Source organism: Coenobita brevimanus, chromosome 25 (assembly GCF_032717465.1).
Source record: "Coenobita brevimanus isolate Jiangsu-jjx chromosome 25, ASM3271746v2, whole genome shotgun sequence".
NCBI classification, from domain to species: Eukaryota; Metazoa; Arthropoda; class Malacostraca; order Decapoda; family Coenobitidae; genus Coenobita; species Coenobita brevimanus.
Window position 1 is genome coordinate 22,248,963 of NC_136978.1, and position 16,751 is coordinate 22,265,713.

The window sequence follows — 16,751 nt, forward strand, 5'->3', positions numbered from 1 at the left end:
AGAGGGGGTGGTGCGTCGCTCTCTCCTTCCAGCATCTGAGTGGTTTCGTGCCAGGCTACCGAAAGTAGAACATCTCACACTGTGGATAAACTAGTCGTGAGACATACTCTTGTATAATATCCATACCATTATCGATTATTTAATTGAGAAAAGGAAGAAATATACACGTCGGTGGAACAAAATAGACCGGGTTTGCAAGGAAGGTTAACGGGAGTCGGAGTAGAGAGTTAGGTGTGGTTGACGATGTGGTGGACAGTGGCTGTGGTCGGGTTGTGTGTGGTGGTGCAGGTGTGGGGGCAGGGTCAAGGCGACGTGTGCTCCATCACTTCATTCCGCTGTCAGGAGGGAGGCCGCTGCATCCCTATCTCATGGCGGTGCGACGGCCAAAAGGATTGTCCAGATGGAAGCGACGAAGCCTCATGTCCAGGTTAGTTCAGTAATGATCCTCATCACTTGATGGAATGAGGTAGCGTCCAGAAATTAGGAAAAAGCACGGCAGAGGATGAACCATCAATATCATGCAGGGTGAAGTGGGCCATGCACCATTTTTTGTTTCCTAATCTGGTATCAGTAACTGATCAGTGAAGCTGGAAGAGAACTGAAATAATGTGGTGCAAGTTAATAAGGAAATCATCGCAACATCATATCTTGACCATTTTTTCCTCACATGGATGAGGTAGGATGAGGTCCTTAAGCAGAGAGACCATAATAAACCAGATTCACAAAAGCATAAATGAGCATCTTCGCCTCGTAACTTACAGGTTATTGCTGCAACAAGAGGTGATTGTTTTATATATATATATATATATATATATATATATATACATATATATATATAATATATAATATATATATATATATATATATATATATATATATATATATATATATATAGTGGAATTGTAGGGTTAAATGTTTCTTTCGTAAATCTCCCTGGTTCGAAGAAGTCCTCATTAAGAATTTAGTCGGATATTGATAGCAAGAATAAAAATTACTTCATTTAAGGGCGATGACGATTTATTCTCGGTATTATTTTACAAGTGGACAATATGCAGTTTTGGAATTTTAGCACCATTATCGTATAGTATAGTCCCAAAGGATCACAAATAATCCTCATTACCCCATTCGGAAATTGATTATTCCCCTAAGATAGGTTAGGTATGTTGGGTTTGGTTTGGTTAGTTTTATTGTGTTCGGTGAGGGGCATTTCCGACAAAAATGAAGGTCAGAAACATTCGAATCGCATCAAAAACTCCCAGAAAAATATATTGCACTACCTGGGGGGTGTATTGTCCACTTGTAAAAATTTACAACTATAGATTGTTTCATGCAAGCTAGAAAAGTTCTCCATTGCTGAAGGTATTAACGACCTGTCTCAGGCCTTTTAAATTTTAATAAAAGTGAATAAAACTATCCGGCCGTAGGAGGGATAAAAGAAAATCGTATATGCATTGAAGTAAAAATACAGAAAAAGTCTCAGTTATTCTTAGATGTACGAGGTTCTTAATAAATGCAATTCCAATTTAGGTGCCATTTGGAAATAATCGGGTGAACGACTTACACTGAGGGTACCGTACCAGGAATACTAGCCTACCCCATCAACACGATAATCTTTCATTTTAATTAGCCTACCACTAGACGGTTTTATTAAGCATTAGGAGAGACCTCTCAGGGCTCTTGCTAACTGCCGATGGTTGAGAGCCATTTGGCTACTAAGGTTTCAGATTCACGAGCCAAATAAATTTTTAATAGCCAAACTGACTATGAGCCGAAATATTTTACGAGCAGTAAGTATATTTATTTATTACACACTGTGATTAGAAGGATATAATGAGGTTTTAAACATTCACAATGGCGTCAAGGAAAGATAATAATCAGTCACAACGTGCTTTTTTGTTCATTTAAGTGATATTTACTTTGTAGTTTACTGGGTTTCGAAGTGGATGTATTCTCTCTTCGCCAAAAGGCGACTTGCATGTAAAATTTGTTTGCCGAAGGGAAAAAATACTCGTATTTGCGAACTGTGGCTCGCCAAACACGAGCCCTGCCTCTAGTAGTGAAGTGGTTATTGAAAGATGTAGACCGTTTAATCTCTTCTGTTCGGTCTCCCATAGAAAAATACGTCTGAAGATTGTAAGAAAATGAGAATATTCGTTGTCGTACTGAAGAGGTACAGGGTTTCATCACGCGATATTACTGTTGGTTTTCACATAATGAGTAGGCTAAGTTAAACAAATTACATCTTCAGATACTTAATGATACTTGTAGGATGAGAGACACCCCTTCCCCTTCATGTGTTGAACTTCCCGAGAAAGTGAGCAACCTTTAAGCTACTAGAGGTTAGGAGAAACTGTATTTATAATGGAGTGTAATTAATCTATGACGTAAAAGAGGACTCTAATATAAATAACTTACAAATTAGTAATGTAGTCAGTGGCACAACTTACCTCGAACAGTATCGTATTAAGAGAATGTGGCCAGCATTGAAGGAAGAGCTTTTGGTGGGTAAAGCATGCATAAATACAGTAAATCATTACGTAAATATGCCAGGAGAAATAAAAATTACATGAAGAAGACATTGGCGTTCATAAAAAAAAAAAAAATTCCCGTCCAAAGACATACCTGTTGGTTTAGACGTGAATTAGCTACGGTAGCTACAGTCCTTTAGCCGATTCCATACATTGCGAGTAAGGTACCGGTAATTCGATATATATATATATATATATATATATATATATATATATATATATATACTGTGTGTGTGTGTGTGTGTGTGTGTATAACTTGTTATGTAGAGAGGAAATTGTCGTCATTTCCATGTTGAGCACTGCCACCTTTTCCTATATTGTAAAATTAGGGTTACCGTACCGTATTACTTTTTCTAAAAAACAGAGGACGTCTTGTTCGCAACATTCTCGCTGCCATTTGATTTTGTTTAGCATATGAGAGACATCTAAACTAGAGAGGATAGGTACAGCCTTCACTAACCTCCCATCACTACCAGGCTGTTGTAAGCTGGATTACGTATTCTCGTAGCGTTAAGAATGAAATGACAGTTGCCTTTGGTCTGAAGTGATTTACCTTCCACAACAGCCCAAAATACTGTACAACAGATAGTCTTCTGTCGCTAAATAGTGAAAACCAGATCGAAAATTACATACGCGTTATATAATACATTGCAGGACGTAAATTCTTAGCATATCACAAATCATATCCCTGATCACAGATGTCTTTCCCGAACTGACGGAGTTAGTTGATGTTGTATCTAACCTGTGTAGTTTGAAGACTCGTAAATATACGGCCGTCTGGGTTGATGATATCAGAATAAAAAGGTGTCGTCTTATGAAGTTAAGGAGACTTCGTAGTACGGTACAGTAGCTACTTCATTCTTACTAGTATACCGGACACGGTGAGTCGAAAGTTGGGAAATATAGGAATTTGTCTTTATTCGTAATGCATTAGCCTAATCAGGGTGGACGTCACACTGAGGATATCCTAGGACCTATGATTAGCCTAATCAGGGTGGACGTCACACTGAGGATATCCTAGGACCTATGATGTGCCTTTTACTCTGCATCCAGACATATGACACATATTGTATTTTAGGGTGTTTCGCGTTTATAATCTCTATCATGTCTGTTATACAATCCGTTTCGATATTACAATTATATACCCAAAATGAGATAAAAGGTAATAGGAAGGTGCTAGACGCTAAGTGTAGGCTATACCGGTAGGTAAAATAGCGGAGTTAAACTCGAGCACGTTGCAAGTTACAGTTTGCTTTGATTCGGCGTAGGAACACTTGGAACTAGAATGCTTAGATATAGCCATCATTCAGTTGCTATTTGGGGGTTTCCTAATATGAAGAAAATAACCAGGAGATAGAACAATAAAAACAAAATGAAATGGTTTAAAGCCCCCTAGTAGACGAGAATACGACCTAAAGAGATGCAGCAGAAAAACAACTAGATATCATCATCATCATTACCATCATCGTCATCGTAATCATTCCTCCTCCTCCTCCTCCTCCTCCTCCTCGTTGCTTTACCATCCTTATTCTTCAGCATGTGGAATTACATCACGTAGTCATAGTCAGCTCTAACAAGCAGCGTCGAAAGGACCATAGGGTCTGTAGCTGTTTGCTCTTCTTTGTATTCCTCCTCCTCCTCCTCTTCGTCATCATCATCATTATCATTCCTCCTCCTCCTCCTCTTCATCATCATCATCATAATTAATCATCATAATCATAATCATCGCCCCTCCTCCTCCTCCTCATCATCATCATCATCACCATCATCATCTCTTTTCCTCTTTCCCCTCCTCCTCCTCTTTCCCATCCTCCTCCTCTTTCCCTCCCTCCTCCTTCTTATCATCATCATCATCATCATCATCCCTCTACTCTTCCTCCTTCCCCTCATCATCATGATCATCACCTGAAAATGGGGAAAGAAGGATCTGGAAATATGAAGAAAAGTCGGTTTTGAGCAGCGGGAGGCGCGGTTGAAAAACTGCCTTCATTTGAACAGACAACGATCACAAAATTTTTTCCTCAAAATTTATATAATTGACATCAGTATACAATTCTGCGTGCAGTGGTGCAAAAACTGTTGCAAGGAATTGCATAGTTTAAAGTCATGTGACAACTCCTGGCTGGCAGGGGTGGGGGTCGGGGGTAACGAATCGCTGAAAACTGGTTATCTTCAACACAATTACGGTCTCGGTACTTGAAACTTAAATATAACAATATAACAGGACACCGTTGGCACCGGTGCTGTGTTGCTTATTCGGCAGTGTATAGGCCTACAGATGCCCTATTCATTCACTCATTCTGTTGCAGTTGCGGGATGACAGAAACTGAACCCGTGCAACGGAAATGTCAACAAAAGTCTGTCTTTTATGTTTAGCTGAAGCCATGCTACAAACGAATGAGATTCGAGGGCCGAAGCTCGAACGACTGCGCAGCAGCCCGATAGGGCAGCGAAGCACTTGTAGTATGTTATAGAGTGGGTTTGTACTGTTTGCTGCTTGCTGCGCTTGTTATAGTTTTTTTTTCACAGCTTCAATCTAGACGATTACTTCCAACTTGGGATTTAGGAAAAATCTCCTTTACCTATAGGGTCAATGAAAGTTGTACTGTACCGTACCGTATCTAATCCATTCATTAGGAAAAGCCACTACCGGTATCGCTACGTCAGTATAACCATAGCTATGAAGTTAGCAAGAACTGAATATCGAAACACGTCATCTTGCCGAAGGGGTCACTATCATTTTTTTTTTTTTTTTTTTTTTTTTAAGGGAAGACCATATGTTGGGAACGGTTTACTGAAGGATGGTTCATGTGTACCGTAACCCCCCTGATTCGAAGTCTCCCCAAGTTAATGAGATTTGTCTGGAATGAACGGGAATGAACTATTAACAAATGAGAGAGAGCCACCGGTTTCAAGCGATCAAGATATCGTAGCTACCTTTAAATGAAACTTGTCAAGAGTAGCAGGAAAGGACGAGAGAGAGAGAGAGAGAGAGAGAGAGAGGGAGAGAGAGAGAGAGAGAGAGAGAGAGAGAGAGAGAGAGAGAGATGGATTCAAGGAAATAAGGTGGCTTACGTCGTGAGAATTTATCAGGTGTCGTTAACGGTTAAAAAGGGATTTATAAAGTGATATTACAAGTTCAGTGTGGGATTTGGGATTTATAAAGTGATGTTACAAGTTCAATGTGGGATTTATTTGGGCAGCAGATGTTGTAGGCTGGGTTGACCCTGATAGCCTCTCCCACTACTTGACTAACCCCTGTGACTAATGTCTGTGACTAGACATTTTCCTTCACCTTGGGAAAAACCTCTCTTACTGAAGGGGATAACGAAGGCTTTATCTAACCCAACCAGTGCAAAGTCTTCCCTAAACTAAATAATCGTTTAGAGGCAGCAGGAATAACAAATAGAATGCGTCGTTGTGTACAAGGGGTTATTCCGTTGCAGTTTTAGTCCGCCTGTCCCAGGTGACTGGTATTCAGCTGAGAGGAACCTAATGCTGTGAAGGGATTGAACACTGCTGTATACCGGTATCTTATCTCCTAATGCTGTGAAGGGATTGAACACTGCTGTATACCGGTACCTTATCTGCTAATGCTGTGCAGGGATTGAACACTGCTGTATACCGGTACCTTATCTCCTAATGCTGTGAAGGGATTGAACACTGCTGTATACCGGTACCTTATCTCCTAATGCTGTGAAGGGATTGAACACTGCTGTATACCGGTACCTTATCTGCTAATGCTGTGAAGGGATTGAACACTGCTGTATACCGGTACCTTATCTTGAGTAACATCATGACACTGGATTGATTCCAGCCAGCGCCAGATGGTTTGTCAGCTTAACCTCTTCAGCCTGGGAACGTCGTTTGTAACACGTACCATACTTTATTCTTGCTACTGCCAGACAGTTTTCTTCTGATGAAACATTGTTAAAATTTAGAAGTACTAGATTCCTTCCCAAGTTCACTGGCGAATAGCTGAGTCGTCTCTAGGTATCCTGATCAACAAAAAGTTATCGGAGTGAAGCAGTTAAAGAAACAGGCCTTAACCAAAGGGTTAACAGATTCACAAGGCTACCATGTATTATGTATTCGTTTTAGTCCTGCGCTTTTTTTTTTTTTTTTTTAAATAGATAATCTGCTTTTATTCAGGTTTGGAGAAGTTTATCCACAGTGGGAAAGTTGGATGTAACCACTTCATTATGACAGGGCATACTTACATCAGGTTAATCTGTCTGGGAGTAATAATAAGCTCTCATTAATGTTGCCTAATTCATGGTTTGATACGTCCTTAAGCTGAATGAGATCGTCTGGAGACACCTAGAGTTAAGATAAAACAAACGCATTAAAGGTGTTGAAGTGAGGTGGTAGCGACGTTAGTGTTACGTTGTTACCATTAATCAACTATACTTGTTAAGTAACCTTCAGAGCATTGTAGTTGCGTAATTTTATTTATCACCAATTAGGGAATTGTGAATGACGAGAGGACGTCCTTTTTATCTTAACGAACATGCAGTATTATAGCCCACATGCAGTTCAGGAGAGCCCCTTCACTCCCGGGAATCCGCTAACGTTTTGTTTTGTTTATTCTTGCTATCCTCATACGATTGTAGTAAGCTTGGGAGGAACTTTTCGAAGTGGAGTGATTGAATACAGGTAGCATTTAGTAACGCCTACAGTACGAGAGGTGTTGCCAAAGCTAAAAACAATCGTCTGGTGGTAGTTTGATTGTAAAGGAAAATAGTTACATACATCAGCGAAGTGAAGAGGTTAATGAAGACTGTGTGTAACTCCAGTTCAGAAAGTGCGTTTTGAGGCAGATAAAAGCATATGAAGATATCAAGAATAATATAAAGAATACGTCATCGGAGTGACGTGGTTAATATGAAGCTGAGAATGGTGAATGGCCTGTGTCCAAAGCCGAGCCCGCATAGCCGAGCCTAACCCACTTGGCTGCTGGGGTTGGCGTCCCATACTGGCTAAACCAAGTAGACAATTTACAAAGCATCTTAACCCAGTCAGTCTGGTGACGTAATTTTCGTTTTATTCTTTGTAATACCAAACATTTCAATTACATTAATAGTGAAAGGGGTTAATGAAAATTCTCATGAGCAAAATCGTGTGGAGGTAGAAAAAAAAAGAGAAGTCGCCGGATTCTTGGGTATTAACGCCTTCAGTCCGATGACGTATTTTTCTTTTACTGTTTTGTAGTCTCCAGACAATTTTATTGAGGTTAGGAGAAACTTAAGGTGTTAGAAACAGCTTTCATTTCCCGGCATCCTTCCAACTGCACACGAGGCCTCCCCCAAGCTTAAGAAAATGATGTAAAGGTGCTGCAGCAAGAATGAATAAATAAAATACGGCATTGGATTCAAGAGGTTAACTGTTTCAGTCCGGTGCTATCTCCAGACCATTTTGTTTGTTTTCGAGGAGAGTTTCTGTCCTGGAATAAATATATCCCCCACTGACGCCTTCACTACAAGAGGTCACCCCTAAACTGCATCAAATCGTCTGTGCCTTAGCCAGAAGAGAATAAAAATGTCATCACAGTGAAGGGGTTAATAATTTCCGCCTAAGGACATCATCTACAGTAGCTGTATATTATTCCAGTTATTGAAGTACCGCACGATGCAGTTTTAATATGCCTCCGTCCACCTCCGGTGAAGGAGGCATTATTTGATTGGTCTGTCCCTCCGTGTGTGCGTGGGTCCTTGCGTCCATAACATTATTGTGGGCGCGTTATCTCCTGAACCCGTCGACGGATTTCCGCCAAACTTTTGTGAGTGATGCAGTATGAGGACGTGATGAACTGATTAGGTCAGATAGGTCAAGGGGTCAAAGGTCAAGCACGTATGGGGTCGACATAGTTTATCCTGATGGGATTCATATCTCCTGAATCGCTTGACACATTTCGACCAAAGTCTTGTCACTGATACAGTATGAAGGGACGATGAACTGTTTAGGTCACCAAGGTCAAGGTTTTATGAGGTCGACTTAGTTTATCCTTGTAGGTACATCTCCTGAACCCCACGACGGATTTCGACGAAACTTTTGTCAGTCTTACAGTATGAAGAACGATGAACTGATTAGGCTAGGTCAGCAAGATAAAGGAGGTTGTATGTTGAGTCTGTACGCAAGTTTTGGCGGAGGCATACCGAGCGACGCTTTGCGTCGACAGTTTGGGGCCAAAATTCTCGGCTTTTCATTTAGTTAGGGATTGAGTTGCTTAATGAAAGGTACTGTATATCTAATCCTGTAAGTTAAAAAAAAAAAAATCCTGTTAAGAGTAAAAAGATGAAATGAGAAATATACCATACCGGTAACTAAAATACAGTAAGTGGGTGAAGCAGTTTTCATAAAAAAAAAAAAAAAAGTGGTTATTGCACATTTTTTACGGTTTCAGAAATCCATTATTGTAGTGTCCGTATTATCTTTCACTTTAATTAATATTTACTTTAATTTCAGGAAATCTCCATATTAGTAATACCATTGAAAAGTTAGTCTACCATATATATATATATATATATATATATATATATATATATAGAGAGAGAGAGAGAGAGAGAGAGAGAGAGAGAGAGAGAGAGAGAGCCTGTGTGTGTGTGTGTGTGTGTGTGTGTGTGTTCTATTTTCACTTAATATGAACTCATGTTTATCCAGGTTTACATAGCAGTGTTACTAGAAGTTATTTTGTTGATATTTATTTAATACCGGTATTCATTTTAGTTTGGTTGTGGTGTTTGTTAGCTGTGTTAGTTAAGGCTTTACTCTGGCCAAATGTAGACGATTTTAATAAGTTTACGATGAAATATTTTAAACTGGAGGAGGTAGGTACCTTTCGGTATAGGCATCGTCAGTACCGTCGCCTCAGGAAGTATATAAAATCTTGAGAATTAAATGGTCTTGTGGTAGCGTGAATGAAATAAAGAAGACGTCATGTAAGGGGTTTACTCCTCAGAAAGTTTGTAAATTTTGAAGCAGCATCTGGCGGTCAGGCTGTTGTGTCGTATTCTGGATGGCGTACCAAGCTCTTTGCTCCGCCTTCCGTATCTGTTGTATATGGAACTCTTACTCTGTGTTAGTATTTGCAGAGTATTTCGCTACGACACTGAAAAAGGATGTAAAGTTAAGTATGAGATAATAATACTGACTTGTATCTGTGATAGTGCAGAGTTAAGGAAGAGGTCCTGCCAAGGTGACGAGAATAAGGCCGCGTGGTGGTGGTGCAAAAAAGTTGTGGTGGTTTAGCTTCGTGTGCCGCGCGTCAAGTTGCTTGGCTGTAGCTACCTCCTTTGCGGTCATGTTAATGTGGTCAGTTGGTGGTAACTGAGGCACCAAGTGAAGCTGAATATACTCTGTCCATTATAACCTGGTCTAAAAATGCCATCTTTCCATCTTGAATGCTGAACTGCTGCCTGGTTTAAAATTGCCATCTCTTCATCTTGAATGTTGAGATTTAACATAAAATTTAAGATTAGACTATGATGCGAGTCCCGTAGAAGTGTTAGGTAAAGAATTTAGAGCCGTAGTACGGTATGGCCTCAGTTAACAACAGAGTAGCACTGGTGCGTTGTGGTAGTAACATGAAAGTGATGTACGGTAAAAAGAATTGAAAATTGTTCCTTAGTATTGTCTTATTTTACATCTGGGCTACGGGAGATAAGATGCAGAAATGACGAAAATCTCAGCAAAGTTAAGGTGGACGAACTAGGCTATCGATGAGTCACTGTGGTGGTAAAAGTGGCAGTGCGGTAAATACATAGCTACCGGTACCGCAGGCTACCGGTATCTTTGGTTTATATAGTGTGTGAGGATTATCCAGGCTAGGTTACAGGGTCGTTGTTATGATGCTCGTATGAAGCACACTATAGCTGCCGTATCTTTTGTTTAGGCAGTACGTCGTTGTTAGAAGTTGCCTGATTTTACCTTATATATTGAACTTATTTATTAATTTTGAGTCCATAATAAATTATAAAAAAAAAAAATTCCTGGTAAAGATCCAGTGCCACCTATTAAGCTGATCTGCCAGTCCCTTTCCTCCCTGTTTACAGTAGCTACATACTGTTCTGGTACCCGTTTTGTGGAGAAAGCTGTGATATTATGGAAGAAACACCTGACTTACATGGCCCCACTGGACTTTTTTTTGTGAGGGTGGACGCCAATAAAATATAAATACAAGAATAAACAATTGTATACAGCACATCTTTCTCGCTTTCAGAAGACTACGCTACCCCGCAAACTTAAGTAGGCATGAAGTATATTTTTTTTTAGTAGGCTAATATTATAAATACTATAGTACAGGCATAAAACTTCAAACACTTAGTAGTGCACTTACAGAATCGTAAACCATCCATTCATCATCCATATTACAGTCCTTTGTTGTCTCATGAGCATAACAACTCGGGACTCTACAACTTTATTCAGATATTTAAGGTCAGTGGCCAGTCGCTCTTCTTCGAGTGGCATTGTATGACCAATTAATCCCCACCATCCCTCTGATTTAAAAGCCTGTGAGACTTCTAGTTCGGGTGCTTTAACCGACCATCAGGCATCCGGAACTGTAATAGTGTACCGGTATTTGTAGCTACCGTAATTATTGCAGTGACGACGCAAGTGTTGTTTAACGCCACGGACCCTCTGTCTTGTTAGGCTACATTTATATATTGATTGTATTATTATCGGCAGTACCAGTACGGAACGATACCTTCACGAGTTAGTAGTGAAGCATCAGTTGTTTTAATTCCATACCGGTACTACATATCAAATGACATACTTTAGTTATATCGTATCGGTTAAACCGGTAGTTACCCATATTGGAAAAACATCACCTTCACTACGAGAGATATTTGTATAAAACGTTTTACGGTACCAGTATCACGGGAGCTACATTGGCACGGTGGTTAGTGTATTTGTCTCGCGATTCCACAAGTCTTAGGGTTGACACATCAGTTGTGAAGGGCATTAAAAGTAGGTGTTGGCAATACGTCCTTCCACATGTTTGTGTACTCATGTGTCTACACCTTGTCTGTTCTGCGGGTGACATAGCTACAAACTCTGACACGCAAACAGCCATTATAGCACTTTGACTGTAGGCTAATATTCATCACTCATCCTACGGACACCCAATCCACATTTGAACTTCGCCATCGTGGGATAGGCTAAATCGTGGCTGGTCTTTATCCTCACGGAGGTCTGGTCCTGCAGTGGACCTGATATGGACCGATACAGATACCACGAACTGCATCGTACTGAAGGGGTTAACAATGTTGTGTATAGAATTAACCTTTAACTTGATATATATCCCTTTACCCACATCAGTCTGATAACGTCAGTTTAATTTTATTTTAGCTACCGGTACCACCAAACAGTATTTATTGAACTCAGAAACGACCGACAGTAGTGAAGGAATTAGCGTAATGGAAGCTAGGCTATTTACGAGTATAACCGCTCCAGCTGGAAAAGTTTTTCTTAAGCAGATACAGTCATATGAAAGTAGTAAACCAGATACGTCATCGGACTGAAGGGTATAAGACATAACGTGTGGGGGTAGCAGAAGTAAATTGAAATTGCCCCATCATACTGAAAGGGAAAACAAGAACACGTTTTAAAAATATTTATTTATGGTACCAGTACCGATAAGTCTTCTAGTAGCAGTAGGAGTGTTTGGAAGTATTATTATTTTTTGTTGTCAGTTTTTATGTTAGTTTTTACTTGTTTTGAGAAAGTATTCGAGTCAGACTTGTTCAGCTTCAGGGCCATCTGCATTTTTTTCCAGCACGGCATTGCAAGATACAGGATGAGCTGTGTCGGTGGCCCTGCTCTCAAATCTGGGTTATGTCGCCACCGTTTATTCCGATTGCCAAACAGGAACAGAGCAGATGATGGATTGTATTAGCCTGTATGTACCGTACCCTTTAACCTTGATATCATAGGCTACGTTTTACTGTTGATGCTATCGATCAAGACTAATATATTCAGCTTTGGTGAGATCCCTCGTAGTGAAGTGTTACAGCTGTGTGTAGTCCTTCCATTTCGAAATTTTTCTCCTTGACTGAATATAATTATCTGGAGAGAGCAAGAACAGGGCATCGATCAAAACACTTCATCATAGCAGAGTAATACTGATAGATTTTCTTCTTTGCCTTTTTCTAGTATTTTTCCTCCCTTTGTTGCATTTTCGATACCATATCGTATGATTTTTGTCACCACTCGGTTTCATGATTTCAGGTGAGTAATGGATGATAGGATAGGATTACTGTATAGAGAGAGTTTAGAAATATAGGCAAAGGCTAAGTGTACCTGTGACGATCCATGTGAGGCCCACTGTAGGATCAGACCTCCACGGAAAGAGAGTGATATGCTGCCGAAGTACGAAAGGGTATCTGTAGCTAGTAAGAGTCATGCATGTAGGCTAGGCCTAATAAAGCAGCCTTACTCCCTCGCTCCTTCCTTCTCTCTTGATTTTTAAATTCGTCAATTTTTTTCACTTTTTTCTTTGTCCATATTTTTTTTTTTATAGCTGCGGTATTTCTAAAAATGTAGCTGTCTTCGTTCCGGTAAAATAGAGTACGGTAATGAAGTTATCGGTACGGCGCTGGTATTCGTATTCTTTCTGTACCGGTACTTCCAGTCTTTCTTGCCTGTATCCTTTTTCTCTTCTTCTTCTTGAGTATTTTTAAAAGTAGTCTACCAGTATGAACGGTAATACGACTTGCTTCTTTCGAGCATCTTTGCCTAATCCAAGACCAACTGTATCCACTCATTAGGTAATTTCTCCTGATTGTGTGTGTGTGTGTGTGTGTGTGTGTGTGTGTGTGTGTGTGTGTGGTCGCCTTCCTATTTTTAACTGAGAATAGGAGTAGGTAGACTCATTTGATTACCGGTATATATATATATATATATATATATATATATATATATATATATATATTTTTTACCTTTCGTTTGCTCTCCTTTCCTCCCCTCCCCTTCCCTTTACACCTACAGTCCCCCTTTCTCTTTCTCACCACCAGCTCGCTCATGACTTTCTCAACGTTTCCCCTCCTTTCTTGTTTTCCTCCTTCCCTCACCTCCCCAGCTTCAATTTTCCTTTCCTTTTCACAGTTTCATCTCCCCTTCACCTTTCCCCATCTCCACTTCTTTCCTCTTCACATCCTCATCTCCCCATCACCTTTCCCAATCTCTCAGTGGTCCACCCCGTTTTTCCTGGATTTTCCCTTCCACTTTCACTTTCATCCTCTGCTCTCTTTCTCCTCCCCTCTCGTCCTTTTAATTTCAGTACCGTATTTTTACCAGTCTTCTCTCAGTTCTCTCTTCCTTTCCTTCCCCTCACCCCATCTCCTGTCTTCTTCCCTTTTTATTTCCTTCTCTTCCCTCTCCGCAACCTTCCTTCCCTTCATTGCTTTCCCTCTCCTCTTTTTCTTACTTGCCTTCCTTCATTTCATTCCTTGTCCTTCCTTCCTCCCTGACACTGCTTTCATCTTCTGTCCTCCTTTATCAGTTCCTTCTCTCTCCCTTCCATCTTTCCTTGATCTGCCTTTCATACCATCCCTTTGCCGTTCCTTTATCTCCTCTTTCCATCTTTCCTCATCTTCCTTTCGTTGCTGCATCCTTCCTTCCCCATCTCTCCTACCCCCTTCGGCCCTCCCTTACGTTCCTTTCATTCTCTCTCTCTCTCTCTCTCTCTCTCTCTCTCTCTCTCTCTCACGTTTCAAGGCTAGTTTATTCAGCACTCATTAGTTACCGCTGCATGAGGCCAGACCGTATTATTAAAACTGAGTGTGCATAGGGTACTTGAGGTGAAGGTACACCTCTAACTTTAAGACTGACAGTAACATAACACACCTGAACATGTTAAGTGGCTAAACTGCATTCACCTGATAACCCAAGCAGCAGCGAGGTAGCTACTGAGGTCAACGATCGTATATTTCTCCCTGTTACCAGTATGTTTCAGTTTTGATGTTAAAGTTGAGAGTTTGCCTAGCCCATCCCTGCGTTATCTAATACTTAATATGGGTCGTATGGTTTGGAGTTTTCGAAGCAGCTTTTCCTCAGGGATTTATACTGCACATTAGGTCTCATTACCCTCTTCTTTGTTATCAGTGTAAATTATGTTGATACTGAAGCGATATAAATAAATGTGAATGTCAAGGAATAAAGGACCTGGTGCCGCGAGGCCGTCTGTACCACCTTGAATACCGTCCTGTGTCTGAATGTTTGCCTCATCCCCTCCCCTCCCCTCCCCTCCCCTCTCCCTCCCCCTCTCCTTTCTTCCCTTCCCCAGCTATGGATCATTACGGTACGATGGGAGAGGGCTCGTGTGAAGCCTGTATTCTAGGTAGCATAGGAGGCAGTCTGACACTTTTCCCATAGCGATTTATTTTTCGCATACCGGTATACAGTATTGCACCTTTGGATTCTCTTGTGTGCTGCTTATATTGTTTTGATATGACAGAGTGTGCATCGTTAACGTACTAGGGCAAATTGAAGTGTAATATACAGAATAAATCGGTAAGGTAATGGTGCTACGACAGTCCAGTGCCACCTAGACTAGGGCCCCGTATCCGCATCTTTGCTTCCAGCTTGCTCCCCCCTCTTCCCACCTCTCCATCCCCCTGTCCTTCCCTGAGACGGCTCATTAGGGCGGGTGAGATGGCACGTGTGAGGCCTGAGCCGATCATCCCTACACTGATAAGCCTGATAAGGGGAGCCCCTAGCCTTGGGGAAGGGGCAGGTACAGGCAAAGAGAGGACGCACTGGTACCGTCTCATCGTCACATAATAAAATAGCTGTGACTAGACTAGCTAACTTAACCCTTACGTTGCCGAGTTATTGGGTATATTTATTTATTTATTTATTTATAGTAAGGTTCCTTATCTGTTCCCTGAAGCAAAGGAATCCCTCGCGGTCATCATCAGCAGATGGTTTCACACTGCCTTCTTTCGCACAGCGTGAGTGCTGTCGTGGTAGCTACCTGAGCCAGTGCCCTAATGCTGTGATGTAGAGCCTGGCTATACGGTACCGGTGTGTTAATGGATTGTACTGGTCAGGTGGTTATTATTCAGGATTTTTAAAAATTTATAGTTCCCAATCTTTTATCAGTACATGTTAATTATCAGTATTATTAGTACATGTTAATTACAGTGGATCTGACAGTGGCATCTTTTCTCTCCTTTTATTTCATTGTATTTACCACCTTTCATCATTTCTGTCCTTTAGTACCAGTACCCTGCCAGCACCCAGACATTGTACACTCCTCCCCTCCCCTCCCCACCCCTCCCATTCTGCATACCAGCTTGCGACCCTGAAGTAAATGATCACATTCTATATTTATTTTAAGCTTTTGGCTGAGGCGAGATTGTTTGGACTCTGTGAAGATGTCAGGTGGTTGGGGTGGGGGGGCAGGGGGTAGATGAAAGGGGAACGAAGAATCAGGGAGTTGGAGTGGGAGAAGTTACTTAACCCTTTGGCTGCCAGTTGCCTCATTTGTCATAGCCTATATTTTGGCTAACGAGAAGCTGTTTTTCTGCCTGTGTGCTTGGGAAGAACTTAGTGCACCAGGATGTTAAATACCCGGTACCGGTACCGTACTACTGCAATTATCATTTTGGCTGAGAATATAGGTCTTCGTAATTCTAGAGATGATGGGAGGGTGAGGAATTGCTAAAGGACTGGAGAGAGGGTTGTGGAGAAGAACGAACAAGGGAGAAGAGATAGGTAGGGGAGAGGTGACAGGGTGAGGGAGTGAGGGTTTGAGTATTGGGTAAGGAGTGTGAGAGGGAGCTGACGGGAGGGCAGAGTGAAGGCTGCAAGTCGGAAGATGAACAAAAATACCATAGTAACTGTAAACATGACATCGTAGCTACGTAACTGCAGATAAATAACCACCATTACAGGTACCATGGCAAAGCTAATGTAGTGATATTGAAGAAGTTTATAGTGACATTAATATACAGGGTCGTATTCTAAGTGACTGTTGATTTCGTAACACATATTCCCAAGCGATTTAGTCTGCAGATTACACCTCAATATTCTCTTGTATGTTATTGATGCGTCTCTTTTCATGGTAAAACGATGTAAAAACAACAAGAGAATATCATGTTGTGGCCTACAGTGCAAAATACTTGTATTTCATTGAGGAAGAGGCGGTGCCAAACATCCTGTGACACAAAACGATGCATAAGCATAAACCCCCATACCGTAAAAGAGTCATCGTGCTGAAGG

At 41.0% G+C, this 16,751-nt stretch overlaps 1 protein-coding gene across 3 annotated transcripts in view; it reads left to right on the plus strand.

Annotated features, from left to right (window-relative positions):
• Positions 1-312: 312 nt before the first annotated feature.
• LpR1 (Lipophorin receptor 1) overlaps positions 313-16,751 on the plus strand; it is an 838,382-nt gene continuing 821,943 nt past the window's right edge. For all 3 annotated transcript variants that reach the window (XM_080267931.1, XM_080267932.1, XM_080267930.1), the window contains exon 1: positions 313-427. The gene's annotated coding sequence lies outside the window, so the exon portion shown is untranslated. The remainder of the gene's footprint in view (positions 428-16,751) is intronic.